At 35.5% G+C, this 17,472-nt stretch overlaps 2 protein-coding genes across 4 annotated transcripts in view; one reads left to right on the top strand and one right to left on the bottom strand.

The window, feature by feature from the left end:
* LOC101889291 (sodium channel protein 60E) overlaps nucleotides 1–17,472 on the bottom strand; it is a 585,783-nt gene that overhangs the window by 88,460 nt on the left and 479,851 nt on the right. The gene's annotated exons all lie outside the window — the stretch shown is intronic.
* LOC101888289 (mitochondrial thiamine pyrophosphate carrier) overlaps nucleotides 1–17,472 on the top strand; it is a 108,668-nt gene that overhangs the window by 20,267 nt on the left and 70,929 nt on the right. The window lies entirely within an intron of this gene.

The raw sequence follows: 17,472 nt of genomic DNA, 5'->3' as shown, positions 1-17,472 counted from the left end.
CTTTAACACCAAATCGAATGAAATTCATATATGTGAGCTATAGCTATATCTGAACCGATTTGAACCAAATTTGAAGTACTTGTTTCTAGGATGAATTCAGTCGTAAGTGCCGAAATTCAGTCCATTTGGGCTGAAATTAGCCATCTGGTTTGCAAAAAAACTGGAATCGAATAAATAAAAGTTAATACTTAAAATTTGATGAAAATCGCTTCAGATATAGATATAGCTCCCATATATATAGGTTTCATCCGATTTGGTGTTTAAATCTCCAACTTTCGGAATATGCACTCTACCATAATCATATTTTATACCAGATATCTCATAGAGTTCAGAAATGCCCAATATAAACCTTTCTTGTACAAGAGCTTTACTAAATATACATAGTGGTGCAGGGTATCATATAGTTGGCCCCGCTCGATTTTTGAGATTTCCTTACTGGTCTAACTTTCATAGAGTTCTTAAAATGCCACCTTTTATATAGACGATGTTATGCCATTACTTTGCTTTTTTTACCTTGTGTACCCTATTTGTTATGAAAATTGAAGTTGCGTTTTGAAATTCAAAGCCAAATTTTTGTCAAAAGTAGACTTATTGTCCGACCTTATATTAGCCTTTGTTCGAATATATGTGTTGATAAGTCTGTTGAGCGAAATATAAGTTTGAAAATAAAATCCTGAACGGCAATTTCAACAATGTTTTTGGTGTCCTCATGTACCCTCCACCTTGAAAAGGCGGATGTCTTTGTCGTTCCGTTTGTAACATCTCTAAATATTCGTCACAGACCCCATAAAGTATATATATTCATGATCAGCATAAAATTCTAAGTCGATTTAACGATGTCCATCTGTCTGTCAGTCTGACCGCATGTCTGTCTGTTGAAATCAAGATACGTAGAGCTTCAAAATTTGGCAGAACAATTTGTATTGTGTCTAGGATGGTTGGTATTGAAAATCAAATATATCGGTTCACGTTTTGATATAACTCCCCATATAACAGTACCTCTCGATATTCGGTATTTTGATGATATTTCCACCTCTTCTCCACGGATTTGTCTGCAAATTGGTATTTGTAGTTCATAATGGGTTCTAGCTCCGGTGGCGAATCATTGAATGTACAGGCCTACGTTTTTGTATAACCCTATATATCAGTACCTCCCGATATTCTGTATTTTGATGATTTTTGCCACATTTTCCCCATCGATTTGTATAAAAAGTGGTATTTCTAGCGTCGGTGGCGCACATTGTATGTTAGGTCCACGTTCTTGTATAGGCTCCATATAACGGTATTACCTGATATTCTGTATTATGATTATGTTTCCACACTTTCTTCACGGATTTGTCTAAAAATTAGTATTTGTAGTTCATAATGGGTTCTAGCTCCGGTGGCATAACATTGAACGTTTAAGTCCACGTTTTCCTATAGCTTACATATAACGGAATATTCGGTATTTTTATAATCCTAGTCACGTTTACCCACGAATTCTTTCAAATTTGGCTTTTAGACTTGCAATAGATAACAATTCTTGTAGTATAAAGATGTCTATATAGGTTCCAGTTTTGATATGACCCCTCATATAACGGCTTCACCCACTTGATGGTTTTCTGAAAAGTTTAACTGCAATATTCAAACAGTCTTGCTGGTATTTGAAGTTTAAAGTGGAACACGCTTGAATTCGGGTACTTTTATATAAAAATCTTTTTTTTGTCCAATACTAAAAGGGCTTTAAAAGTTTGGCCCGGCCGAACTTGATGTTTTTTAATTGTTATACCCTACACCATACTATGGAGGGTATATTAACTTTGTCATTTCGTTTGTAACTCCTCGAAATACTCATGCCAGACCCAAGAAAGTATATATATTCTTGATCAGCGTAAAATTCTAAGTCGATTTAGCGATGTCCGTCTGTCTGTCTGTCCGTCTCTCTGTTGTAATCACGCTATCTTTCGAACGAATTGAGATAGAAGACTAACATTTTGCACACGTGTTTATTTTGCCAGTAGGCAAATTAAGACCATAAATGGGCCACGTAGGTCCACGTTTTCATATAGCCCCCATGTAACGGTACCTCCCAATATTCGGTACTTTGATGATTTTGGCGACTTTATTCACCTAAATTATTTCAAATTTGGTATTTGAAGTTCGACATGAATAGTATCCCCTAAACCGGAAATTTGTCGGTCCACGTCTTCGTATAGACCCCATATAACGGTACCTGCCTATATTCGGTATTTTGATGATTTTAGCGACATTATTCACCGGGGTAGTTTCAAACTACGTATTTAGAGTTTGTATTGGAAACTACAGTCTGTGACAGAAAATTGGTCCTGGTCTTCGTATAGCTCCGATATAATGGTACCTCCCAATATTCGGTATTTTGGCTATTTTAGCGACATTATTCAACGGAATTGTTTCAAATTGGATATTTGAAGTTCGTAATGGATATTACAGCTTATGACAGATAATTATCTGTGCAGATCCACGTCTTCATATAGCCCCCACATAACGGTACCTCCCTATATTCGGCATTTTGACTATTTTAGCGTCATTATTCATCAGAGTAGTTTCAAATTACGTATTTAGAGTTCGTAATGGAAACTACAGACTGGGACAGAAAATTGTTTATGCAGGTCCAAGTCTTCGTATAGCTCCGATATAATGGTACCTCCCTATATACGTTATTTGATGATTTTACCTACATTATTGATCGTTTATTTCAAGTTTCGAATTTGAATATGGTAATGGCTTATGACAAACAAAGCCTATGTAGGTTCACGTCATAGAGACCCCAATATAACGGCTATATTCGGTATTTTTAAGATTTTAACAGAATTTTTAACGGATATTATTTTTTGAAGATTTCCAAATTCGTTCTAAATGGTGGAGGTTATTCAAAGTTCGAATTCGAATTTGCTTTTTAACTTGTTTTTAATTTTTTTATTTATTATTTAAACGTTGGATTTTTTCAACAGAAAAAATACTGGATTTTAAAATTTTTCATATTCTTCCTCGGAGTTATTTTCTTAGCGGAATTTTTGTTTATAATAGAAAAAAAGTGAGAAATTCCACAGGGACTTGTAATTCCTAATTGAGCTGATTGGAAAACCTTCAGCACAAAAGTTGACAGCATTTGCCTATATTTAATAAATATAAAAGTTTTCAATACAACAAATTCCTACACACCGTTCAATTTGTGGAGATAGAAAAATGTAACCTTTTTTTTTTTTTTTTTGAGAAACGATATTTTTGGTTCCCTGAAATAGATGTACAAATAGTACGAAAATGTACTGTAAAAGTTGACTAATTTCCATTTTGAATTTAAATCCATCGTTACTTCTTTTTTTAATTGCTAGCAAATTACCTACTTTTTTGTAAAATGTGACGAAATTATCTACACTTTACTGCAATGCAATTAAATTAGTGAAACTAATTTAATTTTGTATTGTCCTTTGTCAGTTTTAGCATGCTATTTATTATCCCTTCTTCCTCTTCCTCCTCCTCTGCACCATATATCATTTGTCCGATGTGTCTCCGAAAAATGTTAAAAGTGCATCTATCTATTAAATTGCACTAATTTTTGTTTTTGTTGCAGCAATTAAATGCTGCACTTCCCCTCCCACACACACACACATACACACACATAAAGAGAACGTTTTAGAGGTTCTAATTTTTTTTGTCAAATTTCCAAGTTTCGTCTAAATGATGCTATCATTTCATTTCATCCATGCCACATCCATGTTGCAGCAGTAGAATTTTGAAATTCTTCTTCTTTAGCTGGGACAAGCACGTCGTCGTGGTGGTTAATGGCAGTCGTTTTCAGTTTTCTGTGCCAAGACAATGCACTTTTGGAAGTGGGTGTGTGTGTGTGGTTTTGGGGGGAGCTATTATTAAAACATGACTTTTGGGTATATAGCACACTTCAAGTGGGTGCATGATTCCTTTTCCACTCACTCTTACCACTAGGTATCGTGGCCTCTGGCACTTTAACATTATTATCACTCCGCCTGCAGCCTCATAGAGAATGGAAAATGTTCCCACTGCTCCATGTTGGTGTGGGTGTCATTTTTTCCTCCATTGCTTAGACGAAAGTGACATTAAACGAAACCTAATGACTCCGACTATTTTGCATTTGCATTCCGGAGCAGAATTTTAGGTTCTTTTTAGAAATGCAATTGTTTAATTGAAATAAATCATGCGAAATGTCAAAGGGGAGGAGGAGGTCAAATTAGGTGCACTCTTGTTTTCGAAATGGGTGATTTATAAAATCTCATTTGAACTTGAAACCAATGTGGCCCATTTTTATACTCTACTCCACATAGTGAGTGGTAAGGGTATTATGTCTTTGTGCATTTGTTTGTTACATGGAGAAGGAAGCGAGGTAGACCCATAGTTACTTTTGAGGATCTTCATAGAATTACTTTCTGAGTAGATTTATGCGGTAGATAAGTTCGTCCGTCCGTCTGTCAACGTATTCTTGTTAACAAAATGAAGGTCGCATTTATTATCCGATTGAGATGAAATATTCCAAACAATATTTGTTTGGCCCAAGGACGAACCCTATTGAAATTGGTGAGAATCGGTTAAAATTTAGATATAGCTCCCATATATATTTTCAACCGATTTCGGGTTAATTGTGCACCAAATGGCCAATATCAGTCCAAATGACCTGAATTTTGGCACATCTGACCGAATTCAGTCTAGAAGCGAGTACATCAAATTTTGTGAAAATCGGTTCAGATATTGCTATATCTCCGATATAATATATGTTTTATTAGATTTGGTGTTTAAGTCCCTTATTTATTATTTATTAAATTTAATATTTGGTACCAGATATCAGATAAAGCCCAGAAATACCGTTGCCAAATTTTACCAATCGGTTCAGATTTAGATAGCTCCCATATATATGATTTATCCGATTTGGGGTTTTAAGTTCCTCACATGCTTAATATGCACCCCATAAGAACGATATTTGATAGCAGATGTCAGATATCAGACACACCCAGAATAGCTCTGAATCAAGATCGGTTTAGATTTGGATATAGCTCCCACTTACAGGGTGAGATGAAAAAGCTACAACCAACTTCAGACTGCTGTCATTTTTAAGCCACTCGTCCGACAGCTGTTACAATTATTTCAGTGACAGCTCATTTTATTGTTTACAAGCGCACAAAAGCATTTTGGTGAGTTATCGTGATGGAATTCAAGCGTGATAGTGTGATTTCTTTATATTTGGCTGGAAAACCACAAGTGGCTATCGTTAGAGCACTCCAGCAACATCAGCAGAAATGGTGCGAAAAGTAAAGCAGCGACCCGCGTCACTGTGGCCGAAAAATGACTCGTGAGCTGAACATACCGCAATATTCCATTCGGCAAATATTGAAAAATAAGCTCGGGGTAAAGTCATTGAAATTCCAAAAAATGCAAGAACTTACACCGCAACAGAAAGAAAATAGACTCAAAACAGCTAAAGACTAGCTTCGCTTGGCAAAAGTGGTGAACTGCTGAATGTGGTTTTCCCCATGAGAAAACATTCGTTGTTCTGCAGTTTGTAAACAGACAAAATGATCGTGTTTACTTGCCAAAGAGGTCGGCTGAAAATGTGAACCTTCGGTTGGCCAACAGAACTCAAGCCCCGGCCATGGTGATGGTGTGGGCCGCCATAACAGCCGAAATGCCGAAATCATCGAAATATTCTGGAGGGTGTATTAAAGCCTTGGGCACGCAAACATTTTGGCCGCAGACCTTGGACTCCAACTCCATTCCAACAGAACTCAGCATCATCGCACTTAGCACGTGCCACCCAAGAATGTTTAGAAAATGAGGTTCCTCCCTTCATTTCCAGCGCACAATGCCACCAAAATCTCCGGATACCAATCCGTTGGACTATTATGTCTGAAGTATTTTGGAAAGCAAGGTTGGCACTAAAAAATAGCAAAGTGTTGATCACCTCAAGCAGGGAATGGGCCAAAATACCGTAGAACAAAATTCGGGCTGCGTGTGACGTGCCAAAGGTGACCAATTCGAACAAATCTAAGTCCTTCACATTCGTAATATGCACTTCACAAGAATGATATTTGGTACCAGATATCAGATACAGCCCAAAAATAGCTCTGCCAAGATCTGTACATATTTGGATATAACTCCCATATTCGGGTTTATTGTGCACCAAATTACCTGCATTTTGGCACATCCGACTGAATTAAGCCTAGAAGCAAGTAAATCAAATTTCGGTTCAGATATAGCTCCCATATATATGTTTCAGTGGATTTGGTCTTTAAGATCTCGGAAATACGTTTGCCAAATTTTATCGAGATCGGCTAAAATTTCGATATAGCTCCCATATATATCCACAAATAATGGCTAATATCCGCCAAAAACGAGTGCATTTCGACACGTACGTTTCAATTTGGGGGAACTCGGCTCCGATACATATTTTTCTTAATATAATCCTTCTCGAAGTAATATCATGCACTCTATAGCAATGTAAGTTGACATAAAAGATAAAAATGTCCTCACCAAATTTAGTGAAAATCGATTCAGAATTGGATATGCCTCCCATATATTAGTTTAATCTGAAACCAAACTATAACTGCTCTAAAGCCAAATGTTGATAGGTGGTATGATCTACTTCCAATAAATTCTTTTATTATTGGAGCTCTACTAAATATACAAAGTGGTGTAGGGTATCACATAGTCGGATTACTTTGATTTAAATTTCTCTTTTGAAATTTAAGTCTCATTGTGGATCATCTTTTCTAATATTTACTCTTCTACTTGAACAGCAGATTTACCATGTCCTTACATGGCATTCTGTTGTTATCAGCAGCTTTATTTGCTTCTGTAACTTGTCTCAGTCTCAGTCTCCGAGTTGTTTTGTGTGAAAGTGTTGAAATGGAAAAAGTCCACATCAATACTAAATGTATAAATATTGAATTTATCATTTGATCTCTCTTTTGTTACTTTTTTCACTTTTTGACATTTTATCTTCTCCCCCATTTCAAGTCAAGAAAAAGAAATGCTCCATTGACATTGCGGAGTGGGGACCCTTCTGCTGTATTACAAGTATTGAAACTTTTGTCCAAGTTATTTTCTATTATCTATTTGGCTCCTCTATTCAGTGAGTTTATGTGCAAGTATGTGTGTGTGTTTGATTGTGCCTCTATATTGACAACCTACTTACACCTACATGAATTTTCATTTCACTTCTTATCTCAATACGAAGTTACTTTGCAAAGTATTGTGAGAAATAGGGAACCAAAGGAAAAGTTAAGTTTTACAACAAAAGCAGCAAAACTTGAAGACATTTTTGTGGGTCAATACCAAAATTTAGTGGAATTTTATACATAATTTTTACAAGAAAATTGTCTACCCCTCCAAAAATTTAATGTCATGATTTTTCACAGCATTCTATTTTCAGAGATTTTATTGTAGATCCGAGGTTCAAATAAACGCGTCAAAGGACCACAATTGAATTGCCGAGAAAGTACCCCAATCGCATTATTGAGAATTCTCCTTAAAATATCCAATCTAATATCGTAATTTATGTAGACATTTTGAAGACGGACGCATTTCCACAATCGTGCAAAAGAATATTTTGGAATATGTAATTATACCCTCAGCCATATAGCTAGAGAGGGTATATAACATTTGATACGGTCAAAACGTGCCTCGACGAAATAACGGTTTTAAACCCTAGGTCTCTTTGAACCAAATCTGTTTTAGGACATTTGGAGGTGATCTAGAGATGTCCATCCGTTCGGTAGTCTGTCTGTCTGGCTGGTGCGTACGATAACTCCCGAAGGGAGTATCCGATTTGGTCCAAACTCGGTACATCGTAGTATTTTTATTAAACTTAGATCGAGTTCGGAGAAGAGCAATATATGGTACCACCGGTCAAAAACGGTCAACATTTTCAAAAAAAAAAAAAAATAAATAAATAAATATTTATATATATATATATATATATATATATATATATATATATATATATATATTTTTTTTTTTTTTCTGCACAGAAAGAGAAAGGATAATCTAATTTTGCTCCAACTTTGCAAATCCTAATGTTTGCATCAGCGCAACATCAGGTGCGAAAATAGAAAATATCGGTCCACTCCATGAAGTACCTCCGCCACAAAGGGTCAACATTTTGATTAATTATAACTCTTATAAAATGTGATGTAAGGGTGTGATTGTCTTCAAATTACAAACATCACAATATTTTTGTTATCCCAATGTTTGGTGTGAAGATGAAATATATCGGTCCACTTCTTCTGATACCTTCCCCACATAGGGTCAACATTTTCAATATCCATGAAGCTCATAAAACACAAAATTAACATCTGATTCCATTCAGACTTAGTACATCTCGATATTTCTATCAGCACAAGATATCTCAGAAAGATGGTAGAGATCGAACCATTCCTTGTGGTACCTCCCCACAAAGGGTCAAAGTTTTGAATTACTAAAACGATTATAAGATCCGAAATAAGCATCCGGTTCTCTTCATATTTCAAACATGCAATTTTTTCTACTAACACAAGATTGCTGTATAGTGTATGATATGACTTCGATAAGGATTATATTAAAAAAAAGTATTGGAGCAATATGAAAAAATCTATTCAACTTGGGCTGATATTACATATACAGTGAGCAATAACCGTAAAATCTGATGAAAATGTATATCGAAGCCGAAAAAAATCTAAACTGATCACGATACAATTTGGCAGAGGTATTTTCGAGCTGTTTCTGATGTCCGGTATCAAATGTCATTGTTGTGGAGCGCATGTGAGGGATTTAAATCCCCAAATCGGATGAAACATATTTATAGGAGCTATAGCTATATCTGAACCGATTTTCACTAAAATATGAAGCACTTGCTTTTAGGCAGAATTTCGTTGGAAGTGTAAAAATTCAGACCATTAGGGCTGATATTATCTATTCGCTGCACAAAAAAACCTGAAATCGGATTAAGATATGTATGGGAGCTTTATCCCAATCTGGCACGATCTCGATAAAATTTATCATAATATTTTTTAGCTCCATAACTTTTCTGGTACCAAAGATTATTGTTGTGGAGTGCATACTACGCATGTGAGGGACTTAAAACTCCAAATCGGATGAAACATATATATGGGAGCTATAGCTATATCTGAACCGATTTTCACCAAATTTGATGTACTTGCTTCTTGGATTCAGTCGGAATTGCCGATTTTCAGTTCATTTGGGCTGTTATTAGCTATTTGGTGCACAAACAAAATCTGATATCGTATAAAAATATATATGGGAGCTATATCCAAATCTGTTCCGGTCTTGAAATTGAAAATTTAAACACTTATTTGTGAACTTTATCTGATATCTGGTAGCAACGATTATTGTTATGGAGTGCATAGTACGCATGTGAGGGTTTTACAACCCCAAATCGGATGAAACATATATATGGGAACTATAGATATATCTGAAGCGATTTTCTTTAAATTTGATGCACTTGCTTCTCATAATTCGGTCGGATGTGTCACAATTCAGGTCATTTGGACTGATATTGGCCATTTGTTGCACAATTAACGCGAAATCGGTTGAAGATATATATGGGAACTATATCTAAATTTTAACCGATTTTCACCAATTTCCGTAGGGTTCGTCCTTGGGCCAAACTTTTATTTTTTGGAAAATTTCATGTCAATCGGATAATAAATGCAATCTGCCTTTTTCACAAAAATACATGGACATAAACATTATATTACCTCATGATTGAAAAAAAGAACGAGCTGTTTTTTAGGTGCTTTGAGAATTGAGAATGTTTGCTATGCTATATTTAAATTTAATTATCTTCTGTTATATATCAGTAGTTCTTTATCTTATTCCATAACCTCAAAAACGAAATACATTATAATGTTATATTAAAAGTTCAACTTACAATATTCGAATGAAGGAATTAGAAATTTAATACATACCTAGAAAAAAAGTAAAAAAATAGATTATTATATTATTAAATAATTTTTATGAGGTAAATAGATATAAGACAAATGCTCACAAGTTCCTGTGTGTGATGTTTTAATATAAAGCAAATATTTTTTTCATTGAAAGGTAATAATTACAGACTGAGATAAGAAAACTGCAAACAATTTCAGACTGCTGCCATTTCTAAGCTGTTAAAATTATTCCAGTCACAGCTCATTATATTGTATACAAGCGTACAGCATTTTGTTAAGAATTTTCCAGAAAAAAAGTTATTCGTGATGGAATTCATGTGTGATAGTGTGATTTCTTTACATTTGGTTGGAAAACCATAAATGGCTATCGTTAGAGCACTCCAGTAATTGTGAATAAATCTTTTGTGTCTCGTACCATGCTCGTTACCGTGATACTGGTAGCGTAGCCCTACGTCAAGGAAGTGGAAGGAAGAAAACAGCAACATCAGCAGAAATGGTTCGAAAAGTAAAGAAGAAGAAAATGTTCGTGTTTACTTGCCAAAGAGGTCATCTATAACTGTGTACCTTCGGTTGGCCAACAGAACTCAAGCGCCGGTCATGGCAATGGTGTGGGCCGCCATAACAGCCGATGGTCGCTCTTCGCTCGTATTAATCGATCGTGGCATCGGAATAAATGCCGAATATTATCGTGAATATATTCTGGAGGTTGTATTAAAGCCTTGGGCACGTAAACATTTTACCCTCAGACCTTGGACATTCCAACAGGACTCAGCACCATCGCAATCAACACGCGCCACCCAAGAATGGTTACAAAATGAGGTTCTCCACTTTGTTGCTTTCCAGCTCACAATAGCCACCAAAAACTCCGGATTCCAATCTGTTGGACTATTGTGTTTGGAAAGCAAGGTTGGCACTAAAAAATACCAAAGTGTCGATCACCTCAAGCAAGCGCTTTGCCGGGAATGGACCAAAATACCGCAGATCAACATTCGTGCCAAAGGTGTCCAATTCGAACAAATCTAAACTTATTCTAAAATTTGATACTATTTCCGACATTTTTTGCATTCATTCAATAAAATTAAAAAAAAAATGTAAAAATTATGGCGTTTGATATTGTTGCAGTTTTTATCTCACCTTGTATAGTACCTATAGTTATATTTGGATTGGATGATTGCATTTATAAACACTTAAAGCTTACAACAAAAATATAAAATTATAAGCGTTTTTACAAATTTAATAATTTGTTTACCGGTAAGGGTTCCCATTAGAATCATCTTCAATTTTAAGGTTAACCAAAAGATTACGCTTTCTTGTGTAATTTATACTTTTATTGGGCCCGAAGAAGCTACAACCACTAAAAAATCTATTTTTCTAAACGTATGTTGTTTCCTGTGCTATATAATTAGTATAATTCGTACCATTTCCCTTATCAAAGCATACATGTATTTCATTCCTAAGTTTATCGTGGGAACTGTTTTCCTACAAGGTGCAAATATCTTATTGTCTTTATATTTTGAAATATTTTTTAGTTAATTGTTTTGCAAAGTCCTATTTTCCATAACTTTTCGCACTGTCCCCCACAATTAACCTTTGCTCTCGCCATCATGATCATCCTCCCACATTACCAGTCGAGTGTGGATAAAGATGTCAATACGAATAATACACAAGTTACATTCTTATCTGGATAGTTTTACATTTTATTCGTGTTAGCTTTTTTTCTCTTTCTCTCACTCTCACAATTGTGGTCCCCTGTGGCAATATTATTTACTGTGTGGCATAATAATGACATGTGGGTGTATGTGTGTGTCTGTTCGTCTTTCTGTCGATTTGTAGCAATGTCTGTCATCATGTATTGACAATGTTTGCACTTTGCTTCATGATATTTTATTTTGTTGAGATATACCACAGTTGACCTCAGATTATGTTACACACACACACACATTCATACTCCCGGATTCACACACATACCCATCTCATATGAGCTTTATTTTTATTATATTCTATTTGCCTCCATCTCCTTTTGTTATTCTTATTGTTATATTTTGATGATACACCACTGAGAGAGTATGGGAAGATTGGTTCATATCGTTTTTTTCCGGGTCCTTTATTTGTTCTTCCTGTGCTGTGTTCCAATGTTCTTATTGGCCACCATCATCAGCAGTCAGCCATCCAGCCATGCCATTTTCATTTGCAATTTGTTTGAGCATGAAGATATACTTCGTGACAATAAAACATGTCGTTTAAACAATATATGACTTGAGATCTTTTTCCTTGTTTTTTTTTTCATTTTTTTTTCTCTTTTCCGTTTTTCTTAAATCTTCAACATTGTGTGTTTTCAGTATTTATTTAATTTAAAATTTGTTACAAATTGCAAGCAATTATTTACTCGGAGATTGATAGTGGGTTATTGAAAATAAGAGGAGGCAGGGATGGAAAATCGAAATCTGTAGGAGAGACTTGGGAAAGGACTATGGATCGAAAATGTTTTGCTATTATAGAAGACCTATGGAGACTCATATATTAATGAAGGCCTGCGTAAGACTATGAATGGAAGATCTGTGGATGGTCTTCTATCAATTTAGCATCAGTGGAAGATTTTCTAACAATCGAACACCAGTCGGAGGTCTTTTATGAAAAGAAGACTCGTACAATGCCTTCTACCAATAGAAGACCTGTGAAAACGTTTGAAAGGTCTGACAATCGAAGGACCGTGGAAGATATTCCATCAATATAAGATCTGTGTAAGGTCTTCTATTGGAAGATCTATCAAGAGAAAGCCTATAGAAGTTTTTTTCTATTAATAGAATAGAAGTCTTGTGGAAAATTTAAATAATTATTTTATTAAAATATAATTTAATTTTAAATCAATAGAAGAGCTGTGGAGGGTCTTCTATCAATAGAACCTCGGAGGAAGGATTTCAATCGAAATCAGGCTGGGGAATGTCTTTAATCAATAGAAACCTTGTGGGAAGTCTTTTACCAATGCAAGACCTGGGGAAGGTTTTCTATCAATGTGGAAGGTTTTTAATCAATAGGAGATGTTTGAAAGATATTTTTTCAAAAGAAGGTCGGTGGACATGTTGAAGGTCTTATATCAATAGGAGACCTGCTGAAGGTCTTCTGTTAATCAAAGTCCTGTGGAAGATTTTCTATCTATAGAACCTCAGGGCAAGGCCTTCAATCAAAAGCAGGCCGCGGAATGTCTTCTATCAATAGAAGCCTCCCTGTTGGAGGTCTTTTATCAATCAACCCCGTGGAATGTCTTTTATCAATAAATCCCGTAAATCGGTGGACCTGTGGAAGGTCCTATGTCAATAGGAGACCTGCTGAAGCTCTCCTATCAATTAAAGGTCTGTGGAATGTTTTCTATCGATAGAAACTCAGGGGAAGGTCTTCAATCAAAAGAAGGCTGCGGCATGTCTTCTATTAACAGAAGACTTGTGAGAGACTTTTGCCAATTGAATGCCCCTGCGGAAGATCTTCTATAAAAAGGAGACCTGTGGGAGAACTTCTATTGGAAGGTTTATAAATAGAATATATATGAAAGGGTTTTTATCAATAGAAGTCCTGTGGAAAATCTTCCATCACTAGAACTGCTAATTAGGCATCAATAGAAGACATATGGAAGGTCTTCTATCAATGAAAAACCAGTGAAACCCCTTTGAAAGTCCTTTTGAATGTTTTCTATAAATGGGAGATCTGTGACGGTTATTTTATCGAAAAAAACCTTTGAACAAGTAAAAAAACATTAAGATGGCCGGGCCGAACTTTTAATACACTCCACCATTTAGTAATGAAAACATTTTTATATAAAAGTATCGGGATTCAAACGTGTTCCACTATAAACTACAAATACCAATACGACCGTTTGGATAATGCTGTTAAACTTTTCAAAAAACCATAAATTGGGTGAGGTCGTTGTATGGGGACCATACGAAAACTTGAACCTCATTAGACAATTTTATACTTCAAGGATTGTCATCTACCAAATCTTCTTAAATACCAAATTTGGAACAATTTCGTGGGTAAATGCGACAAGGATTATCCAAATACCGAATTTCGGTGGTAATGTGGACTCAAATATTCAATGCTCTGCCACCGGAGCTAGAGCCCATTACATACTACAAATACCAATTTTTGGACAAGTCCGTGGAAAAATGTGACAAAAATCATCAAAACGCGGAATATTCGGAGGAACTTTTATATGAGGGCTGAACAACAACGTGGACCTATACATACAATATTTCGCCACCGGAGCTTGAGCCCATTATATATTTTATATTTATTTGTTTTTTTTTTTGTCTCAGGAGGAGTTGAACTTGCGATCTTCTGATAGGTGGTTTGGCAAGCTATACACTCCACCAATGTTACTCAGCAATTTTGGGATCTACATAATCCGAATAATCCATTACTTGTAATGTAAACTTGGTACTTGGTAACTACTTACAAAACGCCATACCAAATACCCTTATATTAACATGTTTTGGGTAATTTGCTGAAGTGCAGATTTTAGGTTGTCGTATATTTTATAGGAATAACTCATTATTTTTCAGCTCGTTGGTAATGCAGAAAGTATGTGGTTGTCATTATATTTTGCTTGCTGGTAATGTAGAGGGTGTATAGCTGTCATTATTTTCGCCTTTCGGATAATGCAGCAAAGGGAATATAGTTGTCTTTTAAGTGCTGCTTAAAATGACACATATGTCTACCAATTTTTTACTCGGTATTAAAAGTTTAAAACCGATTCAACACCTTTCAGCAAAGATGGGGTAAGCACTTTTAGCACCAATGGTAATGACAACTACATACCTTGTGCATTACCAGCTGACTGGGTATCCCGCCTTTAAAACTTACTTTGTAAGACAATAGTAAGTCATTTTGTCTTTGAAATTTTGTAGGAATAACCCATTCATTTTTTTATTACTGGCAATGCCGAAGGTAGGAAGTTGTCATTATTTTCTCCTTTTGTAAAAAAAGTATAGAGGGTACAATACTTTTTTGTGAAATGTAAAAAAGGTATAGAACCCCTTGAATTTCCCATCCCTGTTTGCTATCATTTATTTTCTTTTGGAGTGTGTGCCTATCCAATGTTTACAGAAAAGCCAGACAGGCATCGCCCCTTTACAATTTTCAGTTGTTCAAAACAAAACGGAAAACGGAAGGAAGTTTATGAACTATGAGTTTCAAATTTATTTGACTGCTCTTATTGATTGTGATCTATTTATCTATCTAGCTGTGCATCGGGTTGGTTTACAACTATACTCGTTTGTGGGATTTTTTAAGAATTGCTGTTATTGTTGTAAATACAAACAAATAATAGAACATTGCCCATTTGAGTGATACATCGGGCATTCATTCCTCCATTGCATTCAGTGGTTGTTATATTATTTCCGTTCTTCATTCAACCATTTATTCATTCATTCTGGGGTAAAGTTTTGCTGAATATAGAAGGAAATTAAATTATTGAATACAAAACAAACACATACACATACATAAAGAGACATATCTCCTCCGGATTTCTGTGGATTTTCATATATATTTCCACAGAATTCAATTGCAATTTATTATTCTTTGGCAGGGGAAAATATTGTTCCCTGACAGATTGATTTGTATTGAATGTATTTTAAATATTGCATAAAATACAGGGAATACATTTTTATTGGAACTTCAGTGAAAAATAAGTAAAATCGATGTTAAGTACGCCCGAGCCAAGATTTTGTGGGATTGGTTTCAATTTTTCCGAAACTAGAAAAAAGTAATCCAAAATTTAAATGATAATATCGTTTGACAATTATAGAAATAAAAGACAATTAGATTAAAATCCAGTAGATTATGAAAGTAGAGTTAAAAATAGGCGTTTTAAAAGTTTTCAGTGCCCAGTAACCCAAATAGAAGGGGCAAGTACCTACAATTACCACTAATTTCATGATTTTTTTTTTTTTTTGATTTTTATACTACTATTTTCGGCTATATTGCAGATAAAAGCAATAGGATTATATCGGCATTGGAAAATTTTAATCCTCAAGCGAGTCATCAAAGGGGTCGCTTTGGCCTTTTCGACAAATATTGAAAAATGAGCTCGGGGCAAAGCCATTGAAATTCCAAAAAGTGCAAGAACTTACACCGCAACGGAAAGAAAATAGACTCAAAAAGCTAAAGATTTGCTTCGCTTGGCCGAAAGTGGTGAACTGCCTAATTTGGTTTTCTCCGATGAGAAAACTTTGGCATCAGCATAAATGGCGAATATTATCTGGAGGGTGTATTAAAGCCTTGGGTAAGCAAACATTTTGGCCACAGACCTTTTCTCCGATGAGAAAACTTTGGCATCAGCATAAATGGCGAATATTATTGCTAAAATATTCTGGAGGGTGTATTAAAGCCTTGGGTAGGCAAACATTTTGGCCACAGACCTTGGACATACCAACATACAAAATGACGTTCCTCGCTTCATTTCCAGCGCACAATGGCCACCAAAATCTCCGAATACCAATCCGTTGGACTATTATGTCTGAAGTATTTGGGAAAGCAAGGTTACTAAAAGCAAGGCACTAATAAAATACCAAAGTGTCGAGCACCTGAAACAAGCGCTTTACCGGGAATGGGCCAAAATACCGCAGAGCAACATTCGGACAGCGTATGACGGTTTCATTGGCCGTTTGAAGGCCATAATTCGTGCCAAAGGTGCCCAATTCGAACAAATCTAAACTTATTCTAAAATTTGATGCTATTTCCGACATTTTGTGCTTTCATTCAATTAAATTTAAAAAAAAAATGTAAAAATTATAAAACCCTATACAGGTGTCTCCTAATTTAGCTCTATTTTCCTTTCCTTATCCTTTTACCTTTTAATTATTGAAAATTTGTCGCATAGTGTAATCTACATACGATTCCTTGCATTTTGTTGATATACTCTTCAAGACGATTATCTTATCTACGTCATTACACATATTCTAAACATACCAACACTAAGAAGATCTCTTTATAGCTAATTAAATTATGACATTTATCCAAACAAACATCTTCAAACGAATGACGAAATAATCCAAATGTTCGTCTTCCGATAGCAGGGAATTCGAAAACATAAGGGACTTATCCCAACCTACCTCCCTCCCCCTCCGAAATACAAATGAAATGTTGACACATATCGGATATAACCATAAATCCATTACGCACTTGTTATTGTTCACATAGGCAAAGTTACCTGATACCCTCTCACTCACTCTCTCTCTCTCTCCCTCTCTGCCCAACATCCGGTCTACCAATTCTTGTGAGTGCCAAAATTTGTCTCCTAAACCTCCTTCTACGACGCGGCATTTGCATACATAAGTAATAATTCCCATAATAATTTGCCCAATTATGTTAATGTGTCGTCTTTATTTTGTGGGTGCAGGAGATAAAACCAAAATAAGGTGAGCAAAGAGAAGAGGTGGGGAGAGACAAAATGTGATCTGAAAACGAAAATGTCTATTGCTTGGCATTTGTGAGTTGGTGGGGGCCATCTCTCTCTCGCTTGTTGTTATGCATTATTTTTGGCACTTTGAAAGTC

This window comes from Musca domestica, unplaced genomic scaffold (assembly GCF_030504385.1).
Source record: "Musca domestica strain aabys unplaced genomic scaffold, Musca_domestica.polishedcontigs.V.1.1 48, whole genome shotgun sequence".
Lineage (NCBI taxonomy): Eukaryota > Metazoa > Arthropoda > Insecta > Diptera > Muscidae > Musca > Musca domestica.
The sequence above is the reverse complement of the archived record's forward strand: the minus strand, read 5'-3'. Positions and strand labels throughout refer to the sequence as shown.